General features: G+C 37.5%; 1 pseudogene; it reads right to left on the bottom strand.

The window, feature by feature from the left end:
* Positions 1 to 12,877: 12,877 nt before the first annotated feature.
* Positions 12,878 to 18,388, bottom strand: LOC140517617 (complement component 1 Q subcomponent-binding protein, mitochondrial pseudogene; annotated as a pseudogene).
* Positions 18,389 to 18,622: the final 234 nt, after the last annotated feature.

Genomic DNA, 18,622 nt, shown 5'->3' with positions numbered 1-18,622 from the left:
AATCTCTCATTTAAAGATTTAGAGAAAGCTTTGGAGGTATTCTATCCACTAGCACTTAGACTGGCAAGTTAGAGTTCTAAAGCAAAATTACAGCTTCTCTCCTCAGGATTCCAGGGTTCTATGAGTTCTGTGAGTGGTTGTGGTTTCACATACATATATACATACACACATACATACATGCATACACACATATGTATGTATAATTTCATGTATTGCCTATATGCCATTCTAGGATCTTATATTTCTATCTATTTATATGGATAAAGATAAATCTCTCTCTGTGTCTCTGTTTCTGTGTCTCTATCTTTCTGTGTCTGTCTGAATGTCTGTCTCTCTTTGTTTCCACTATGGGAATATTATGGAAATATAAGTTCTTTGAAACTGGGAATTGTTTTATTCTTTATAATTGCATACTCAGTGCTTTTCATAGCAACTGGTAAATAGCAGATCCTAAGTAAATGCTATTTGATTGATTGATCACAAGGACAGCTCTCCTCATAGTTTTGGAATTCACAAATTCATTTAGTTCTATTTTTAATGGCAGGGAAAGACAGAGAAAGATACCCAAGAGATGAGATCTTCTAACTCCAGATCATTTCATATCTAGTAATTCCAAAATATTATTTGAATCATTCTTTCATTGTGAAAAAGGATCTGGTATAGAGACATGGGTGTGGGTGTGTGTGTGTGTGTGTGTGTGTGTGTGTGTGTGTGTGTGTGTGTGTGTGTGTGTATTTGCTGCAGGAGGTGAAGGTGTTTAGACCAACAGTGAATGTTTGACTTGATTGACCAAATTTACATTTTACTCCTTCACTAAAAATGTTTTAAAGGTATGTATGTTAGACTGTCAAAAGCTGGTAGTTGGGGCAAGATATAATGCAGCTATACCTGATAGAATCTTTCCTTCTTTCCTCCCTTCCTTCCTTCTTTCCCTTCCTTTCTTCCTTTCTTCCTTCTTTCCTTCCTTCCTTTCTCCCTCTTTCCTCTTCCTTTCCCTTCTACCCAATAAAATATTCTTGCTTTTTTTTTCTTTTTATAATATAGTCAGTTTCTCTGTCTTAGAAAGTTCAACATTCCTTTTTCCCTTTAACTAGATAAAGGAGAAGGGCTTCCATATCTGTGTGAAGGTGACAGAAATAAAATGTCAGGTCTAATCTTCTGTCTGAAGTGGATTTGTATCTGTGGAGCATATAAATATAAAGAATGCAAACATACTTGGAAGTTGATGCTTTGGTTGAAGTGAAACTGTTGGTTTAAGAAAACGAGAGGTTTCTAGAGGGAATTCAAATATGAGGGCTATTTGGTTTGGGGAGAAGACCTTGGGGGGAGGAGAGTTCAGTTTTCTTGAAAAAGGGAGGAATTACTGGTATAGGATGAATTGGTTCTGACATCTAGATCTGATATGAAAATGAAGTCTGGACGTTATATTTGGGGTTGGAGCTTTGTTTAAAAGCTCCATTGGGGAATATATTAATTCAACTATGTTTAGGCTTCAACAACCATCTGAAACTTCTTTTCATGAAACTGCCATTTAGAGAAGTCAGAAGTTTTTTTGCCCAGTGTATTAACTTTTCTCAACTATTTCTGAATTAAGGGAGATGTTTTGAGGGTTATTCTTTTACAATCCGTTTACCTTTATTACCCATCCAGTTTTGGTATTCCAAAATGATTGATATCCAAAGAGAACCCGCTCTTGCCATAGGTAAAAAAAAAATAGAAAATTTTGGAGGTAGAAGGAGCTTAGAATATCAGAGTGTTAGAAGTGGAAGTAATCTTAGACATCATCTACTCTAATGCCTCGGAGAGAAGAAATGACTTGCCTGATCAATGTCACAGAAAGATGAACTGACTTTAACAAGAGATGAAGTTAAGATTACCAAAATCAAAAGAGGATGACACTTTCAGAGCAACCTAGGAAGACTTGTGTGAAGTGAGCAGAACCAGGAATACAATTGATTTCATAGCAATGACATTGTTAAAATGGACATCTTTGAAACATTCAAGAACTTTGATCAATAAAATACCCAACAAGGACTCCAGAGGACCAATGATAGGCAAAGGAACCCACCCCTTGACAGAGATGATGCAGAATGAAACACATTTTTCTAGACATAGCCAATGTGGAAATTTATTTTGCTTTACTATGCATATTTGTTGCAAGGGCTTTGTTTTTCTTTCCTTTATGTGGAAAGGGAGAAGTGAGGGAGAGGAAAAAAATGCTTCTTAATTGAAAAAAAGTTTAATCAAAGACAAAATCAAAATTGATACAAGCTGGCTATAACACAACACATCGGTAAAAGAGAACCAGCTCCTATAATGACCAAGTTACTGATCATAACCCAGCTTTCTTAATCCCAGGCTTCTGCTGAGGAATTTCTAGATTTGTGAACCATGAAAGAGTCAGCATTGGTAGAGAGAAAATCATAGGCCAAAGAGGGGGAAATGTCTTAAACTCAAAGAAGTGGAATAAAAAGCAAGATTTTGAATATATTAAAATCTTCTTTGTGACTACTACACTATAAACTCCATGAAGAAAGTAATTGGGTTGCATCTAAATTTTTTATATTGTTAAGTCCCTAGCACAGCATTTTGCTTGTAACAGGAATTTATGAATGCTTATTGATTGACAAATAAGTGCTTATTGTACTTATTTGTTTATCCAAGAAGCAATAAACTTCTCAAAAAGGCATCTCCAATGCAGTGATGAAAATTTTCTAACCCTATGCCTTTTGCAGCACTTGACCCTTTCAGAAACAAAGCAATCACATGAAGTTACTAAAACTAGAACCAAAATTGTGTGTTCAAGGAAAGGAGAGTTTCCCCTAGTTGTGTACATATTGGGACCCAGTTAGTGTATGCCTTTAATGTTATAGGGCTAAAGATCTTTTCTACTGAAATCTTTGCTTTTCTCTAAGCTTTTCTCAAGCCATCTCCTTACTGTCTTCAGTATTTTAAGGTCATATATGTGCTAGGTTTTCCACTCCTATCTAAGGTTGTTGTGATTGGGCCATCTCCAGTTGTCCTGATCTATGTTTAGCCCCTGGACCCGGATGGCTCCTAAGGAGAAAGTGAGGCTGATGACTTTGCATACTCCTCTCTCACTCAAATCCAATTCACTGCCAAGTCTTGGCATCATCTAATGTATGGTAAAGTGAGATCCAAGTCTTTTCTGCCTAAGAGAGAAGGATATACTCTTTAATTTCACACTCCCCACTCTAAGCCACCACAGTTAGTTAAGTAAAATGGACAAAAGATAAATAAAATATCGCAGGTTAAATTTAAGTCTGCTGAGGATTTCCTCTTTCAGTAGCTACGTTAAAGTCTATTATCTCAGACAACCATCTTTTTCAGAGTTAGAAAGTACTTATGCCTCCCCTGGAGCCCTAAAAGGCGATCTGAGTCCTGAAAACCCAAATTAGTGACTTTGCAAAATAAACAAACAAGGTTGAAGAATTCTATTTCACTCTAAAGATCCTCCCCAAATTCTGATGCAGATGAAATTGGAGGAAGAGAAAAGAGAGAAGGCTATTGCCCCCTAGCCCAGCCTAGCCTTTATCATGTATATCTGATAACAATAAAGCCCTTTATTCTGGACATAGAATGTTATCTCACAAAAAAAAAAAAAAAAATCAAACAGAGTTAACTCTCCAAAGCTGAAATGCTGAGGAGTATAAAGGAGGTGCAGTAATATCATGGCTTCAACATCTGAAATGAGTTTTATAGTTGTCTAAATTAATGCTCTTAGTTCTCATTTAATTTTATGGACTGTTTAGATTACCAACAAATTAATGGTCATTTTGTCCTTGTCCTCTCAGGGCTTTCTTCTTCCACTCCATTCTTCTTGTTTTGCTCCCCTAGAGAGAGACCAGAAGGGGAGAAAAACAAGATTCAAAATGTATTCTATCATCAGACCGTATCATTGTTGGTCAAATGTGTATGTTACTCATCCTGAGTTTAAGCACATATGGCTTTTCTTTCTCCCTGCAGTTAGTCCTGCACCTCCAAGAAAAAAGGAACTCTGGACCCATATTCTACCCACAATGCAATGGAGACTGATTTTATTCATTTCAAGATCATCTAGGAATACTAAGTGCAGTACTTAAAGTCCATGTTATCTAATGCTATTTCCAGTATTTGGCATCAAAAGAGGAAACCTGAATATTCAGGGAAAAAAGAAAAGAATGGAGATTTGAACTCCTTGAGGGTAAGGACTGCTTTTGCTTTTCTTTGTATCTACCACACTTAGCCTGTGCTTCTTCTGTCTTGGAATCAACGCTTGCTGACTGACTTATCGAAATAAGGGGGAGTGATCTAGATATAACCCCACTAGGTTGTTGTGATAAAAGCGCTTTGTACATCTTAAAGTGCTAAGAAGAAGTGAACTAATATTACTTCAGAGAGCCTTGGGTGGTTCTTCCATCCTTTGGAAATTCATAATTTCATTGCTTATTCCCTTCTGTCTCCCACACTCATTCACCAAAAAGGAAGAAAAAAAATGAAACAGAACAGACACAGCATCACTCTGTATTCACAATTTCATGCTGAGTTGGGTCCATGAAGTCATATTATAACTTATGATCAGTGACCTAGATGACAAAGTGGATAGAATGTTAGACTTAGAGTCAGGAAGATCTGTTGGCAAATATGGACTCACTGTTTTGTCATTTTTTTAAATAACTGTGTGACTATATTAGTCGCTGTACTTTCTGAACCTAGGTTTCCTTATCTGTAAAATGTGAATAAGAACACTTACCTACCTTATTAAGTTGTTATGAGGATCAAATGAGTAAATTTTTATAAAGTGCTTTGCCAACCTCAAAATGTTTTTGCAAATCTAAAAGTGCTATATAAATGTTGCTATTATTAATTTTTAAAAATACATACGTATTTCTGTATAATTCCATAGTTCATTGTCCCTGGAAAGCAATATGCACATTCCACATAAGGGCTTTTGATCCCATCACCCCTGAAATCTTGAGCCTGGAATACCCTCCCCACTCTTTTCTGCACATCTGAATCCTCACTTCTTAAAAATCCTATTCAAATTCTATCTCTTCTAGAAAGCCTTTTCTGAATGCCTCCAATCCAAGATGATGCCTTCCTCCTGAATGTCTATGTATTAACTCATTAACTTCACTACTACTCCTCTACAATTCTTAAAATGCTTGTATTTTAATTATTATTAAGCAAGCAAAATAACACTGAATTTAATTTGAAAGAGCTAACTGTCTGTACATTTCCAGTTATTCACCAAATCACTATTTAAGAAAATTAGTTTATATTACTGCCGAATGGCTCACCTGAAAAACAAATATATTCTTTTTTTTCCCTCTTTTCTTTTTAAACCTCCTGAAAGAGTTGCAGGTGCTGTGACTGGTTGCTCTTTCCAAAGAAAGTTACTGATTAATAAAATGTGTTATAATAGGTGTGACATACTTTTTAAGATTTTCAAATCCATGTAGCTTCCCATTAATTCAAGTGCAAATTGGAATATGGTCATATTTTGTTAAAATAAAATGATGGAGATTTCAAGGACTCTGCTTTGCTTACATATACAAAGTTTGTGATAATTCACAGCATCTGTAGAAACTGGCAGAACAATTCAATCTCTCTCTCTTTCCTCCCTCCCTCTCTCTCTTTCTCTTTAATTGTTTTTTTTTAAAAAAAAGCAAAATGCAGTCCCTATTTTTCCAAGACAACTAATTTAAAAGAAAAATATATTGCTTACTGTTTTCCTTTAAGAATTAATTACAGTTGACCATTTTGCTAAATCCAAGGAATAAAGTTCTGTTTATAGAAAGGTTTTTTTATACATTATCATCTAATCCTATACCCTGTAAATGTGGCTAAGATTTTCTCCTTCACACGGCAGAGAAGCCTGATTTCACTGAAGAGTTGGATTTCATGACAAGTGCCAAGCCTCCAAAGCTGTTTACATTTTAGTTTTGTTTTCTTTATGTCTCTTTTTCTTTTGTATTGATAAGGTTCTGTCACTGAATATTAGAAGAAGGCTTCATCTTTGGTCTGTCAAACCTAAAAACCTTTAATCCATTCATTTCTTTATAATGAGTTTGTGACACTAGTGTTTTTTTTTTTTCTATTTCTGAGCCTTTCTGGGTACAATCCAATCAATGTTTAATTTTCTGAATTAGCCCTGTGAGAAGATTTACTTTATTGTGCTTGTCCTGAAAACAATATTTGTTCTAAAGTTTGTGCAAATATCTTTTTCTATGCATCCTCATGTCAATGAGTGTATGCCTCTGCCTCCCAGACTATTTTCCAACTGTACCATGTTGCAATTCATCTGTACTCAAAGGTCATATCATTTACCTGCTATCATCAAGATGCCTACTAAGAGTTGTATCTCAAGTGGTAGGAATCAACTGTGTTTATTTATTTATTTGCACTTTTCTTCCTAACACAACTATGGACGATGGCCCAGTTGTGAGATGACCCTTAGAATCACAGTTTGTGACTGAGGGAAAATCTTTCTTTTCTGGGACATTTCCCATTCTGCAGAAGAAAAATACTTGCTTAAATTGCCAGGTACTACAAATTAAGGTAAGAAGCTCAAGAAATATACTCATATACACACTCACACACTTGTACCCTATCCTTATCCTTATGTCTCTGGGTTCTATTCACTCAAAAAGGAGACATACAAATATAGCCCAAATAGACTGCACTCATTCTCCCTGTTTACACTGGGACTATCACTGGTAGATTTAGTTCCTAGAGCATGAACACTACTCTATCTCCCTTCAGGGTTCTAAGTTCATAGATGCAATGCAATTTTTCTAATGCTATCAATTCAAACCTTCTGTTGTTTTCCTTCCAGTATCATTGACCTGTTTATATCATCTAGCCTTCTAACTCAAATTTCTCCCTATTCCACTTCATCTTCTATCCAGCTACCAAAATGATCTGCTGAAGACTGAAGTCTGACTATGTCATTTTCCTATTCAATAAATTTCTGTGGCTCCCTTTTGCCTCCAAGATCAACTATAAAATCCTATGTGTGACTATTAAAGTGTTTCATAAACTGTCCCCTTCCCATCTTTCCAGTCTTCTTATATCTTGCTTTCCTTCACATGCTACATGATGCAATATTGCTAGTCTCCTTTCTAGTCCTTGAACAAGACATTGAATTTTCAGTGGTTGCCCCCATGCCTGGAATATTATCCCTCCTTATTTCTGCCTCCTGGCTTCCCTCAAGTATCTGAAGAAATCCCACTCTCTGCCTTTTCAAATTTCCCTTAAGACTAGAGTCTTCCCTCTAAGACTGTCTCCAATTTATCCTATATATGTCTTGTCTGTAAATAGTTGTTTATATGTTGTAATTTTGTATCGTTTTTTTTTGTATCACTAGTTCTTATCACAGTGCATAGAAGGTGCTTGTTGATTTGACTTGTTGACTAATCGTGACGGTATCATATTTAACAAGTAATAGTTCTGTAATACCATTTATGATACCTTGTTGTCAATTAGATTTTATAATGGTATCTTTACTAAAATTTTACACACACACACACATACACACACATATATGTATATATATGATATATATACATATATATTATATATATATATATATATGTATATATATGTATATATATACATATATATATATATATATAGAGAGAGAGAGAGAGAGAGAGAGAGAGAGAGAGAGGTAGATACAGATATAGATAGAACAAGAATACAAAAAATTCCATCTGAACTCCTCTACTCTTCAGTCCATAGGGAGGATGGGCTCAATATTAGATATTATTAAACAATATTTCTCCCATAAAATATACTTATTGGTTTGGCCCAAACAATGGGCAAGCCCTTCCTTTGCATGCAGGGCACAGTGTTTTGACAGCCAGGTCAATTCACTGTTGACCTGGGTCAGGAAAGTCACTACTCAAAACTGCATCCTCATAATGTTTGGCAGCCAGCAAGTTGTGTTGTGGGTCTTAGTTCTGGGACTTTTAATGGCTCTTACAATCTTTGGAAGCTCACACTTTCATCACCTATTTCTTTCTATCTCCTATACTCACTCATACACTGAAAAGCAGAAAAAAAAAAATGAAACACAACAGGAAAAAAAACAAAGGCACTATATGTTTAGTTTCATGCCAGTTTGGTTGGGGAGATAGCCAGCTAGAAGCAACATGTGTGCAAACTCTCTGTCTCTGTCCTGTCTTTCTCTCTCTCTTTCCCTTTCTCTCCCTCCCTATCTCTCTTCTCCCCCCTCCCCCACAACAAGGAAGAGAGAATTCAACTATCCTGACTCTTTTATACACGCAATCTAACTCAGTAGCCACTTAAAAAGCTTTTCATCAGTACACAGCAAATTGATAGGAAACAGTCCCAGAATACCTGCACATGTTCTAAAGTGGGACCTCTATTACATATGCCTGGAATTAGGCTCACAAAGCCCTCATGATGATAGGCAACACACAGAACACATTTTGAATTCTTGAAAGCAGTTAGAGGTCATAGTGGATAGAGCTATGCTCTTGGAATCAGGAAGACTGGAGTTCAAATTTTGTGTCAGACACTAATTGTGCAAACCTGGGAAAATCATTTAGCCTTTGTTTGCCTTAGTTTTCCCAAAAGTAAATGAGATAATATTAGCACCTTCCTCCCAGAGTTGTTGTGAGGATCAAATTAGTTAATATAAAATGATTACCACAGTGTCTGGTACTTATTTAGGAGCATATATATAAATGGTTGTTGCTTTCTTTCCTTCCTTCCTCACTCCTTCCCTCCCTCCCTCTTTTCCTTCCTCCATATATTTTTTCTTCCTTTCCTCACTTTTCCCCATTCTTCTCTTTTCCTTCTTTTCTTTCATTTTTGCCTCCCTCTCTCCCTTCTTTTCTCCCTTGTTTCCTTCCTTCTTTCCTTCTCTTCACCTTTCCCTCCTTCCCTCTCTTCCTTTCTTTTCCCCCTCCTATCTTTCTCTCTCCCTTAATTCTTTCCTTTCTTTCTTCCTAAATAGAGATTTTTTTGGCAAATATTCTGTTATACAAAAGAGAAAGTAATTAAAGACATCTTTAGATGGCTGAGTTTCCTAGTTATTTTAGTACCTCTGCCAAAGGTACTAAAGAGCTGACAAAGATATTACTGATTTTCTAGTCTAACCTCTTTTTATTTTTAGATTAAGAAACTGAGCCATAAATACCCATCATGGGGGTACAGCCAAGATGGCGGAGTAGAAGCAGAGACTTGCTAGGGCTCTCTCTTCAAGTCCAGCCAAATACCTGTAAAAAAATGACTCTAAACAAATTCTGGAGATGCAGAACCCATAGAATGACAGAGTGAAGCAAATCTCCATCCCAAGGCAGCCTGAAAGGTTGAGAGAAAACATCTATCATGCAACAGTGGGAGCAGAGTGTAGTCTAGTGTTCCCAACACATACAGGACCTAAGAAGGCCTCAGGTGACTGAATCACTGGCACCTATGGTGGTGTTCAAACTTTGTTACCTGAAAACACCAAGGACAAATTGGAAAGTCAGTAGAAAAAATGTGTCAGACTTCTGTGAGAGAGCAGAGTGGTGAGGTCCCAGTCACAGGGTGGAAGAAAGGGCTGAAGAGCACTCAGAAGCCACAGAATCAGCAGGGAGAATAGGCTATTTCTGGATCATAGATTGTGGGGGATTGAGCAGCTGACAGTACGGCGCCCACTGGAAAGAGCTCAAAAGTTATGTAATTGGCCATGGAAATGAGAAAAAAAGGGGAAAAATCAGACTATAGAATCTCATTTTGGTGACAAGGAAGATCAAAACAAAACCAGAAGGAAACAACAAAGTCAAAAATCCTATTTCCAAAGCTTCCCAAAAGAATATGAATTCATTTTTGGTCATGGAAGAGCTCAAAAATGGTTTTGAAAATCAAGTAAGAGAAATAGAAGAAAATCGGGAATAGAAATGAGAGTGATGCAAGAAAATCATGAAAAATGAATCAACTTCTTGTTAAAGGGGGCCCCCAAAATACTGAAGAAAACAACAATTTAAAAAAATAAACTAACCCAAATGGCAAAAGAGGTCCAAAAAACCAATGAAGAGATGAATGTCTTAAAAGGCATAATTGGCCAGATGGAAAAGAAGGTCCCAGGTTCACTGAAGAAAATAGTTCCTTAAAGATTAGAATAGAGGAAATGGAAGCTAATGACTTTATGAAAAACCAAAAAAGTTTAAAATTAAATCAAAGGAATGAAAAATAGCAGAAAATGTGACATATCTCATTGGAAAAACAACTGAACTGGAAAATAAATCCAGGAGAGACAACTTAAAAATTATGGGAGTACCTGAAAGCCATGATCAGAAAAACAGCCTAGATATTATATTTCAAGAAATCATCAATGAAAATTGCCCTGATATTCTAGAACCAGAGAGCAAAACAGATATTGAAAGAATCCACCAATTGCCTCCTGAAAGAGATGACAAAAGGAAAACTCCTAGGAATATTGTAGCCAAATTCCAGAGTTGCCATGTCAAGGAGAAAATATTATAAGCAATTTGAAAGAAACAATTCCAGTATTGTGGAAATACAATCAGGATAGCACAACATCTAGCAACTTCTATATTAAGGGATTGAAGGGCTGAGAATATGATATTCCAGAAGTCAAAGGAACTAGGATTAAAACCAAGAATGACCAAAGCAGCAAAACTGAGTATAATACTTCTGGGGGGTAAATGGTCATTCAATGAAATAGAGAACTTTCAAGCATTCTTGATGAAAAGACCAGACCTGAATGGAAAATGTGACTATCAAACACAAGAATCAAGAGAAGCATGAAAAAGTAAACATGAAAGAGAAATCATAAGGGACCTACTAAAGTTGAACTGTTTATATTCCTACACAGAAAGATAATATTTGTAACTCTTGAGACTTTTCAGTATTAGGGTAGCTGGAGGGATTATATACCTATAGATAGAGGGCACAGGGTGAGTTGAATATGAAGGGATGATATCTGAAAAAAATAAAATTAAGGGGTGATAGAAGAATATATTGGGAGAAGTATAAAGGGAGAAATAGAATGGAACAGATTTTTCAGTGGAGGGCAAGAGCAGGGAGGTGAAAGGGAAAGAATGAACCTTGCTCTCATTAGATTTGGCTTAAGGAGGGAATAACATACACACTCAATTTAGCATGATAATCTATCTTACACTACAGGAAAGTAGGGGGGAAGGGGATAAGAGGGTGTGTGTGGAGGATGATAGAAGGAGGGGAAATGGGAGGAGGAGGTAATTAGAAGTAAACACTTTTGAGGAGTGATAGAGTCAAAAAGAGAGAATAGAATAAATGGGGGGCAGGATAGAATAGAGGGAAACATAGTTATTCTTTCACATCATGACTTATGGAAGTGTTTAGCATGACTACACATGTATAATCTAAATTGAATTGCTTGGCTTCTCAGTGGGGATGGGTGGGAAGGGAGAAAGGGAGAGATGTTGGAACACAAAGTTTTAAAAACGAATGTTAAAAATTGTTTTTTACATGCATCTGGGAAATAAGATATACAGGCAATGGGGTGTAGATATCCATCTTGCTCTACAATAAATAGAGGGGAAAGGAATGAGAGAAGAGAGAGGTGTGAGAGAAGGGAGGGCAGTTTGGGGAAAGGGGTAATCTGATGCACAATGGCTAGAGGTGGGTGGAGGGGAGAGATGGGAAGAAACCTTGGAACTCAAAATCTTGTGGAAGTGAATGTTGAAAACTAAAAATAAATGAATAAATAAATAATTAGGGAAAAAAAAAAAGAAATTGAGGTCCAGAAAAAAGAAAGCACAGAAAGCAGAACAATTCAGGTCACAATCTCCAGTTTCCTTTCTATTATACCAAGCTAACTGCATACAGAACACTATTCTAGGTAATGGGTGAAATATAAATTTTAGATATAAGGGTTATCCATGTAGTTCTTGCAGTCTTAATAGTATAATTAATAGTAGAACAAGACAAAATTACAGATAACCATGATGAATGACATGACATAAAATGCATAAAGTCATACAATTACAAATTGCTATCAACGGATAGGGGAGGAGAGAAGTTTTATTAAGTTAATATTTTATTCACTCACATGTAAAGATAACTTTTAACATTCTCTTTCATAAGATTTTGATTTCCATTTTTTCTCCCTCCCTGCTTTCCTCCCCAAAACAGCAAGTAATCTGATATAGCTTATACATGTACAATCATATTAAATATATTTCCACATTAGTCATGTTATAAAAGAAGAATCAGAACAAAAGGGAAAAAAATCACAGAAAAGAAAAGAAAATGAAAATAGTATGCTTCAATCTGCATTCAAACTCCATAGTTCTTTCTCTAGATGTGGATATCATTTTCTCGAATGAGTCTTTTGAAATTGTCTTAGATGGTTGTATTGAAGAGCCAAGTCTGTCAGAGTTAATCATCACATAATGTTGCTGTTGCTGTGTACAATTTTCTCCTGGTTCTGCTCACTTTACTCAGCATCAGTTCATGTAAATCTTTCCAGATTTTTCTGAAATCTACCTGTTCATCATTTCTTACAGCACAATAGTATTCCATTACATTCTCATACCACAGCTTGTACGGCCATTCCCCAGTTGATGGACATCCCCTCAATTTCCAATTCTTGTCCACCACACTAAGATCTGCTATAAATATTTTTTCAAAATGTGGGTCCTTTTCCATTTATTTTGGAAGGGTGCAAGCTTTTCATTTTTATCTTTTTGTGGTGGTGTACAAAAATGCCTTCAGACCAAGGAAATAAAAGCGTTAGGGAACATAACTTATGCCTGATGGTATTTTACCTGCACTTCCTCCATGATAGCTTCTAGATAATGTCCTCTTGGAAGGAAGGGCTTTGGGTGCACAGCAGGAGTGGCAGCCTCAGGTATCCCTACTGGTACTTGATAAGCTCCTTCATATCTTCCAGAAAGCTGAAGTAGTCCTGGTGCTTTGAGCCTGTACTCAGCTTGATCAATTCATCTGCAAATGTGTTGTCCACCCCTAGGTGATCCAGGAAGTCCACTAAGTGCTCCTACAGGACCCAGTCCCGGGAATCTTTAGTGGGCTGAAAACTGTCTGCTGGGATAGAGAAGATGTCATTCTCCTCCTCTTCCTCCTGTCTAACCTCGTCCTCTGGATGGTGGCAGTCCAGAACAAGGGCCTTCTTGGGATCATCCTTCGCATTCTCTGCCACGAAGTTCAGGGTTGAGGTAAGTCCAGGCTCTTGCTCTTCTTGGATTTTCTGTAATCCTGTCCCAAGTTCATCCCTGGACTAACGTGGCTTCTGTGCCTTGCCCTCTCAGTTCCCAATCCCCGCATATCTTGGGGAGGTATTTGTGTGTCTGGATTTTCCTCTCCTCTTTAATTTCATCTGTCAGGAATTCAGCAAAGGCCTTCTGCCCTTCAGTGAGGAGCCCCCCTCACGTGCATGAGCGTAGGCCGGGCACTGTTCCAGGCCCAGGAAGCCTCTGAAGGAGCGGGTGGCAGTGGTCACAGAGGAGCTCAGCATCTGGAGGGCTAGGGCCACAGGATTCAGCAGCCACTGGCCGCCAAACAGACTCGAGGAGGGGAGTGGGAGAGGTGAGAGAGACTTCGGAGACCAGAAAGTCCTTTTCCCATTTTTATGGCCTCTATGATATAGAACTCATAGCGATACTGCTGGATCAAAAAGTATGAACAAGTTTTATCATCCTTTGGGCATAGTTCCAAACTGCTCTCCAGAGAGCACTTTTGACCTGAAGGATCAAGGAGAGTTCCTTGGAAGAGAAACGAGTTTTAAAAAATGGGTAGGAATTCAACCGGTAAAGAAAAATACAGATCCATTTAAGAATCTCATTATATGCAGAAGTATTTTTAAGGTCCCATTTAGTTAGCTGGATTCTCAGAGCCAGGGGCAGCTAGGTGGTGCAGTGGATGGAGTTTTGAGCCTGAAGCCAGATTCATTTTCATGAGTTCAAATCCAGCCCCAGATCCTCACTAGACCTGTGCAACCCTGGATAAGTCATTTAACCCTGTTTGCCTCAATTTCCTCATCTGAAAAATAAACTGGAGAAGAAAATGGCAAACCATTTTAGTATCTTCGCCAAGAAAACCTCAAATGGGTCACAAAAAGTTGGACCCAATTGAAAACAACCAAACAGCAACAAGAATTCCCAGAACCAGCCCCTTTTATTGGGCAACCTACCTCATCTCTCACCCAAGGCCTAGGTGATAATGAGAGGATTAATTTATGCGACAGACCCAAGAGTGATGCAGAAGGCAAAAAGTGGGTGAAGCTAAGCTTCACTCTTATACAGGAGCTGCCAAGGAGAATGGTTACGGCTAGCATTGTATTTGGTGAGGTAGAACCGTCTACCCCAGGAGTCAGGTTGTCAGGGTGCAGGAAACTGGGCCAAGGAAAAGGAGACACATCCTCCAAAGGGAAAAGGTATTAATAAAAGGAGCAACTAGTCCAGCTGACTGGCAAAAAGCAAAGAGCAGTTCCTGTAAGGAAGCTTGCAGTCTGGGCAGACAGCTTTATTAATGAGTAATTTCTGAAAGGAAGAGAAGTTGTGGAGACAATGAGCTGTATTGGATCTCCGCGTAAGCACAGTGTAGAAATATCTTTGATTGGAGGGAAATAATGTAATTGTTTCCCAAACAGACACTCATGAGAGAACAGTATCTTCATTTCCTGTCCTCAGTTGTAGTTCTGGCAACTGGTGCACTGACAAATGCAGAATGTACCCTGGAATCTGCATTTCACTTGATAAATGACACATATGTTTAAAGAAATTGGTTAGTAGACCGTGGAGGTATTGGGGGGGGAGTGGTGTCTTTGGTATGAGAAACAAAACATAAGAAATCCCTTTTCTCACCTCCTAAAAGATAAAGATGTCATTAAAATAAAAGAATTAAAAAGAATAATACCTTTGTTCCTTTAAGCTGTCTATCTCACAACTGAAATAGTTATTATTAGGCCTATTTTATTGTTATTAAAGTCATTTCGGTTATGTCCAGTTCTGCATTTGGGGTTTTCTTGACAAACATACTTCTCCAGCTTATTTTCCAGATGAGTAAACTGAGGCAAACAGGGTTAAGTGATTTACTTAGGGTCACACAGCCAGTAAGTGTCTGAGGCTGGATTTGAACTCAAGCTTTCCTGTCTCCAGACCTGATGCTCTCTCTACTGTACTACCTAACTGCCCCAGAGACTTTTTTACAGATAAGGATATTTGAGATTCCAAGATGTGTGAAATGGTTTGCTTAAGAGCAAATTGCAGAGCTAGGACTTTAATTTATATAGCTAAGACTCTAAGTTCAGGCTTCCTTCTACCAAACCAATAGAAAGACATTACATGATGGAAAGGACACTGGTGTCAGAATCATGACCTGTACTCAAACGTTGGCTTCTAGACTTTTAGACTTTTGTGATATACTTAAGTAAATTCACCCATTTAGACCTCAGTTTCCTCATGTGCAAAACAGATCTTGTAATACCTATCTCACAGAATTGATAGAAAAATACTGTGGAAAATCAAAAAAGCTAAGAAAACATGTGCTATTATCCTTATACCATGAGAGAATGGGGCCTCATGTTGAAAGCTGGTTCTATGCAGGCAATATATTTTATATTGATACTTTTACTGAATGTACCAAACACAAATTACATGCACAAATAAAAATTGTTAGGTTATTTTTATAAGACAGAATATGCCAAAAAGGAAGCTGAGTTGATTTTGCTTTTGAAAGACTATTTGGAATGTGGGAGGTTAACCCCATTAACTAAAATCTTTTGCAAATTATTAAAGCCAGTCATTTGATAGGAAGGGATGAAAGTCAATTCTTCATTCATTTAGTTAAAGGTATTCTTAAACAGTCAATAAATAACTTTTATTGGATGACTTCAGTAGTAATAATGTAATGGCACTTGGTAGGTTTTGTTGCAACCTCCTTTCTCCTTTATCATTTCTTAGAAAATCAAACAGAATGGGATCAGGTGAAAAGGAAGATGCCTCTTTCAATAATTAGAGAAGAAATGGTTCAGGATCCAGCAGGGAAGGGGTCAAAGCCATCCTATCCACCAAATCCTCTGAGGATGAATGTTGTTTACAGTATATGTTTAAAATAATATTCCTGGCTAGTCAAGCTCTCCCCCAGGATAGAGCAATTATAACAGTAACAGAGGATTAATTAAGAATCATCCCATAGGTGATGCTAGAGATCTGGAATCGACCAGAGGGGGTTACGTTACCAACTCAGCACAGAGGTGAACAGACCAAAGCTGTTCAAAATAATTAGCTAGGCACAAGGGCAGGGCTGAGCTTTTGCCTCATTTGTCTGATTTTGATTAATACTTTAATTTTTCTCTCTCTCTGAAGAAGCATAGAAGCATTCTGGTTCTTATTTATGGGCAAAGAATAGAGCGGGCATTATAGAACTGAAATCATTTGAAAATATATTTCACATACTCCTGCTTCAGATGGGGCATCTGTTTTTAATACCTGGTTTCTGGGCCCCTGATTTTCTGCTTTTAATATTAGATAAGAGTTATGAGATAGCTTTTTTGAAAGAAAATGGACAAAAATGACAAAGCAGAGCATTAGAATGAGGAAAATGTTTAGAAATACTGGGAAACAAGACCAAAACCCAAATCCTTTGCTCTGCAGGGGTTTTAGAAAGCCTAGCACTGGTAGTGGCCTTGATATCATCTAGCTCAACTCATTTAACAGAGGGCCAGAGAGGTTAAGCAATTTCCCCAAGGTTACACTGTCAGTAAGTAGCAGAGTCAGAATCTGAACCCAGATCTTTTGTCTATAAATTTAGTACTTTACATTTTGTTCTCTCTTTAAATTTAGTTTAACTAGGTCTCCCCATGTTGAGAACTCCAGGATTCTTGAGGTTGCCAGGATAAAATGAAGAGGAGAAGACACATATTCATTTTCTCATCTTTCTTTGGACACTTTCCCTACCCAATATTGTTTTCTTCCTGTTTCAGGGCTTCCTTTCCTTATGCTATAAACACAGTGTACGTGTGAGAGAAGGAGAATTAAAAATTATGGATCCATGAAATATAATTTATTTCACCAACCACCTAAGAGAAGAGGAAATGAAAGCTCAGAGTGCAAAACTAATTTGTTTAAGGGCATTCTGCTGATTAGAAACAGAACTGGGGGCTAAAACTCAGGTGTCCAGGTATCTCAGGGCCCAGATTCCCAGGCTAATGAAATTTAACAATCCAGACCAAGCAATTATTAATTATTAATTAATGTGATCATAAAAATGGCAGTACCTCATCTCAGGGAGCTTATAATCTAACTGAGGGGAGAAAACACAGACTAAGATAAGCATCTTATATTTGAAACTGTTACTGAAGTAAAGAGAGGGTACAGTCAAAATGCTCCAAGACATTTCAGGAGGGATCTGGGTGTAGGAGGAAAGCTCAAGCAAGGCATCATGGAGAAGCTGGTACTTGAACTTCAAGAAACAAGAGGAGTTCAACAGTTAGAGAGGTGGGAGGAGAGCTTCCTAAGCCTGGGATATGGCCTAAGCTAATGCCAAGTAGTAGAAAAGGACGGAATAAGCCTGGGGAAATCACTTGGCTTGAATGTAAAATATATGAAGGGTGGTAACCCATTTTCTACTAAAATGGAAGTAAGGAAACAGGAACAGTAATCATCTAGTTTGTTTGTGTTTTTCCCCCTTGGATAAATATGAGTTGGTTGAAGAGGAAATAAATTCAGTATAATACAGCATAATGCAACATACATTAATCAAACACCTTCTATGTTCAAAGCACTGTGCTATGCTCTGCCATACAAAGTACAAATAAGATTCTGTCTTTCTGGAGATCAACTATTCCTTTCCCCATGGAGTTTATAGTCTAATAGAAAATTAATATAATTTTAATACACCATGATATATAATAAATAAATTTGTGGGGTGTAAATTCAGAGCTATTTGAGATCTAACAACAAGGAAGAATGATGTTAGAGACAACATGTGATGTGCTCTTGCAAGTGTTTATAAGAATTAAGCAGGTAGAGGAGAGGGATACCATTTTAAAGCCATAGGGAAATGAACTAGCAAAAGTAGAAGAGTAAGAAAGCAAATCAATAACTGGCTGTCCTGGAACCCAAAAGAAATTCATGTGGTATCTGGGTCAATGGAATAGTCTATACCCCAGTATAAACATGCATTGCAATTGCTGTTGATATTGGGGATAGCTGATGATTTCCCAGCATGTGTAGTTTCTAGGCAATTCTCCCTGATTGGGTATAATCATGGTGGAAGAATGAGAGGAAGCAGGGAAATTGAAGCCAAGCTATTTTTATTTATTATTATTACCACTGATATTGTGAGTTCCATGTGGTATGAGAGCCCAGGCCAGGTGGTATTCAGGTACTTTCTGCCCTGTAGTCATATTGGCCCAATAGTAAGTAAAGACAAGTTATAATTCCTATTCCTCTCAGCCTGAGCCACCTGATTCAATGCTGTGAGGAGGTAGTGGACCATCCACAGATGCTAATGGATTGCAGTAGTAGAGGACAAAGCTTTAATGGCTTAGTGCCAGTTAAAGATCTGACGAAGAACACAGGATATATTCAGGAAGCAAAGCAGTCTAGTTTGGCCAGAGCACAGAATACATAGAAAAGAG

This window comes from Notamacropus eugenii, chromosome 1, assembly GCF_028372415.1.
Source record: "Notamacropus eugenii isolate mMacEug1 chromosome 1, mMacEug1.pri_v2, whole genome shotgun sequence".
Lineage (NCBI taxonomy): Eukaryota > Metazoa > Chordata > Mammalia > Diprotodontia > Macropodidae > Notamacropus > Notamacropus eugenii.
This window is presented reverse-complemented; position numbering and strand designations above follow the sequence as displayed.